The following is a 5,253-nucleotide window of genomic DNA, read 5'->3' as shown; positions in this document are numbered from 1 at the left end:
AAGTTAATAGTACCCGCAAAACACTAGTCTCAACATCAACAGTGAAGAGGCGACTCCGGGATGCTGGCCTTCTAGGCAGAGTTCTTCTGTCCAGTGTCTGTGTTCTTTTGCCCATCTTAATCTTTTCTTTTTATTGGCCAGTCTGAGATATGTATTTTTCTTTGCAACTCTGCCTAGAAGGCCAGCATCCCGGAGTCGCCTCTTCACTGTTGATGTTGAGACTGGTGTTTTGCGGGTACTATTTAATGAAGCTGCCAGTTGAGGACTTGTGAGGTGTCTGTTTCTCAAACTAGACACTCTAATGTACTTGTCCTCTTGCTCAGTTGTGCACCGGGGCCTCCCACTCCTCTTTTTATTCTGGTTAGAACCAGCTTGCGCTGTTCTGTGAAGGGTGTGACATTAACAATGTCTACACTGTATTTCTGATCAATTTGATGTTATTTTAATGGACAAAAAATKTGCTTTTTTCACACAGGGGAATTGGGTCTTGCATAACTTTGTTAATTAAATAAAATAAGTATCCATTTTTGTTATTTGCAAACTCAGGTTCCCTTTATCTAATATTAGGTTTTGGTTGAAGGTCTGATCAAATTCGGTATCAAAAATATGCAAAAATAGAGAAAATCAGACGGGGCAAATCCTTTTTTACGGCACTGTATATATTTACAATTAGTTTTAAATTCTGTACAGTTGCTGCAGTTAAAAGGGGCAAAGTGTGTAAACAAGGCTACTTGTCCATAAAGTGACAAATGAGTAACAAGGATAAATGACAATTGGTAGGTGYAGGTGGAGGGAGTGGCGGGCGGGCGCATAAAAGCGCAGGGGGTAATGTCCATAGCTAGGGTGAGGTAGGAAGTCTGTGGGGCAGGAGGGGAACAGGTAGCTAACTAGTGGTGGCTGTTCGGCAACCTGAAGGTTTGGCCATGCAGTCTGTCAGTTTTTGCCATGATGCTCTGCTTCTGAGTGATGAAAGCGGGGAGAACAGGACAAGAAGGATGTGAACAGTTTTGAGTTGCATGGGTTGTGAGGTGAGGGTTTGTTACTAAGCCGATAAATGACATATCTGTCCGGACCTTTACCACCTAGGAAATGTGTGACTGGACCTTCTCAAATAGTACTTGAGTRTCCCTGCCATAGAGTATGTGGTTTAACGTTTTGAATGTCCGGTAGTCTCTTCTAGACTAGAAGCACGGCATGTAAAGCTATTGCCTGAGTGATTCTGAGGCTACATTGTGGGCGTCAACCATAGAAGGGATACTGTGCCATCATGCAAGACAGTTCAGAATACAGTAGCTCTTGTATGAGTGCATTGTATAACTTGTGTCACTTTCAGAAATCGCCACTAGAGGACACTATTGGTCAATTGTCCAGCAGTAACTTTGGCCTCATGTTAACAAAGATCAAATCAGTTCAATTCAAGGGGCTTTATTGGCATGGGAAACATATGTTAACATTGCCAAAGCAAGTGAGGTAGATAATATACAAAATTGAAATAAACAATAAAAATTAACAGTAAACATTTAACATACAGAAGTTTCAAAAGAATAAAGACATTACAAATGTCATATTATGTATATATACAGTGTTGTAACGATGTACAAATGGTTAATGTACAAAAGGGAAAATAAATAAGCATAAATATGGGTTGTATTTACAGTGGTGTTTGTTCTTCACTGGTTGACCTTTTCTTGTGGCAACAGGTCACAAATCTTGCTGCAGTGATGGCACACTGTGGTATTTCACCCAGTAGATATGGGAGTTCATCAAAATCTGTTTTGTTTTCGAATTCTTTGTGGATCTGTGTAATCTTAGGGAAATATGTGTCTCTAATATGGTCATACATTGGGCAGGAGGTTAGGAAGTGCAGCTCAGTTTCCACCTCATTTTGTGGGCAGTGTGCACATAGCTTGTCTTCTCTTGAGAGCCATGTCTGCCTACGGCGGCCTTTCTCAATAGCAAGGCTATGCTCACTGAGTCTGTACATAGTCAAAGCTTWCCTTAAGTTTGGGTCAGTCACAGTGGTCAGGTATTCTGCCACTGTGTACTCTCTGTTTAGGGCCAAAAAGCATTCTAGTTTGCTCAGTTTTTTTGTTAATTCTTTCCAATGTGTCAAGTAATTATCTTTTTGTTTTCTCATGATTTGGTTGGGTCTAATTGTGTTGCTGTCCTGGGGCTCTGTGGGGTGTGTTTATGTTTGTGAACAGAGCCCCAGGACCAGCTTGCTTAGGGGACTCTTCTCCAGGTTCATCTCTCTGTAGGTGATGGCTTTGTTATGGAAGGTTTGGGAATCGCTTCTTTTAGGTGGTTTGTAGAATTTAACGGCTCTTTCTGGATTTTGATAATTAGCGGGTATGGCCTAATTCTGCTCTGCATGCATTATTTGGTATTCTACGTTGTACACGGAGGATATTTTTGCAGAATTCTGCATGCAGAGTCTCAATTTGGTGTTTGTCCCATTTGTGAATTCTTGGTTGGTGAGCGGACCCCAGACCTCACAACCATAAAGGGAAATGGGTTTCTATAACTGATTCAAGTATTTTTAGCCAGATCCTAATTGGTATGTTGAATTTTATGTTCCTTTTGATGGCATAGAATGCACTTCTTGCCTTGTCTCTCAGATCTTTCACAGCTTTGTGGAAGTTACCTGTGGCGCTGATGTTTAGGCCAAGGTATGTATAGTTTTTGTGGCGCTCTAGGGCAAACGGTGTCGAGATGGAAATTGTATTTGTGGTCCTGGAGACTGGACCTTTTTTGGAACACATTATTTTGGCTTACTGAGATGTACTGTCAGGGCCCAGGTCTGGCAGAATCTGTGCAGAATATCTAGGTGCTGCTGTAGGCCCTCCTTGGTTGGTGACAGAAGCACCAGATCATCAGCAAACAGTAGACATTTGACTTCAGATTCTAGTAGGGTGAGGCCGGGTGCTGCAGAATTTTCTAGTGCCCGCGCCAATTCGTTGATATATATGTTGAAGAGGGTGGGGCTTAAGCTGCATCCCTGTCTCACCCCACGGCCATGTGGGAAGAAATKTGTGTTTTTTGCCTATTTTAACGGCACACTTGTTGTTTGTGTACATGGATTTTATAATGTCGTATGTTTTACCCCTAACACCACTTTCCATAAATTGGTATAGCAGACCCTCATGCCAAGTTGAGTCGAAGGCTTTTTTGAAATCAACAAAGCATGAGAAGACTTTGCCTTTGTTTTGTTTTGTTTGTTTGTCAATTAGGGTGTGCAGGGTGAATACATGGTCGGTTGTACGGTAATTTGGTAAAAAAGCCAATTTGACATTTGCTCAGTACATTGTTTTCACTGAGGAAATGTACGAGTCTGCTGTTAATGATAATGCAGAGGATTTTCCCGAGGTTGCTGTTGACGCATATCCCACGGTAGTTATTGGGGTCAAATTTGTCTCCACTTTTGTGGATTGAGGTGATCAATGTGGCGAATGAATCAGAATTAGTTGGGTAGCATAGATAATTAAGATGTTTTATTTGCATAATATGCTTATATGAGATACTTGTCATTAGAATGTATCCTTTTGGACTATAGGGTTGGCAGTTGCACTTTTCCCTCAGCTAGGGCTCAGTCACTTGGGGCCCAGAGAGGGGAGAGGTCAGGCTTGTCTTTCACATGTCCCTGGTGCTATGCAGAATATCAGAAAGGGAAGAGGACAGAATGGAACATTGTCTTCATATGTGAATGTGTCTTTAACTATTCTTAAACCACGTGAAGGGATGGCATGATTAATGGGGAACCAATTACTTGTCTCCACAATGTCTGTGCGCCAGTCACTCCCTCCTTTTCCCATTTGGGGGAGGTGTATGGCAGTGTCTGGAAACATTGTATGTCCTCTCTGATCTTACACTTATCCTGGGATAGTGTATGACCTAGAGGCTCACTCCCCTCAGTGAGCTTGTCCAGGAGTGGGGTCAAGAGGGGGCTTACTTGAGATGGGTGTCACGATCGTCTTGACGTGGAAGAGAGGACCAAAACGCAGCGTGTGGAAAATACATCTTCTTTTAATGAAGGGAAAAAACAAACACTTACAAAATGAACAAAACAAACGATCGTGAAGCTAAACCGAACTAAGTGCACACATGCAACATAGAACATAGACAATTACCCACATTAACCTAGTGCCTATGGCTGTCTTAAATATGGCTCCCAATCAGAGACAATTAATGACATCTGTCTCTGATTGAGAACCATTCAGGCAACCATAGACACAGCTAGACACCTACACTAAACACAAACCCATCTACTCTACTTAACCCCCTAAACCATACAACCACCCTAGACAATACAAAAACACATACATTCCCCATGTCACACCCTGACCTAACTAAAATAATAAAGGAAACAAAGAATACTAAGGCCAGGGCGTGACAATGGGAGTATCTAGAGTTGACAATTGATATATGCCATTGGATGAGCTTATGGTTCTGTTCTATGCCGTACCAGGGAGAGACGGTTCCCTTTTGGAGTAAGGGGGCCAGACACTGGTCTTTACAATGAAAACTGTTGACACAGCAGTAACTATCTGCTATGGTTTATATCTTTCTCAAGTAAAAGTATTTCTTTGTGAACTGTTACTAAGATCTGTGATTCGTCATGTAAGTTGAGAGGTGTGTATCTTGGATATAAAAGATCTTTGTACTTTTCTGTTGGTACTTCTCAACGGTTCATTAGAAATAGTGAATTGTTGAAAGTCAAATGCTATTGCAAAGCTTATTATTATTAAAGATGTAGTTTAAGTATAACTCTGACTGGTGTGTAGTTTGTAACTCTCCTCATTTGGTAAAGCAGAAATATGCCACCACATCAGTCCTTGGTTCCAAATATTGGGGAAGATGCCAGAGCTAAGGATGATGTTAAAGAGTTTTAGTATAGCCAATTGGAATTTGTTGTCTGTATATTTGATCATTTCCTTGAGAATACCATCAACACCACATGCCTTTTTGGGTTGGAGGGTTTTTAATTTGTCTGTAGTTCATTCAAGGTAATTGGAGAAGCAGTGGGTTCTGGCAGTCTTAAATAGTTGATTCTAAGATTTGATCATGTTTTTACTCTTTGTTATAGAGCCAAAAGATTGGAGAAGTGGTTTACCCATACATCTCCATTTTGGATAGATAATTCTTCATGTTGTTGTTTGTTATGTTTTACAATTTGGGGTAACTCAGATTTCCAGGTCTCTATGTTTTTGTGTTGGACAGGTTTCTCAATTTCTTAGATTGTTGCATTCTTCACAT

The sequence above is a fragment of the Salvelinus sp. IW2-2015 genome, linkage group LG15 (assembly GCF_002910315.2).
Source record: "Salvelinus sp. IW2-2015 linkage group LG15, ASM291031v2, whole genome shotgun sequence".
NCBI classification, from domain to species: Eukaryota; Metazoa; Chordata; class Actinopteri; order Salmoniformes; family Salmonidae; genus Salvelinus; species Salvelinus sp. IW2-2015.
Note: the sequence above shows the minus strand (reverse complement) of the source record.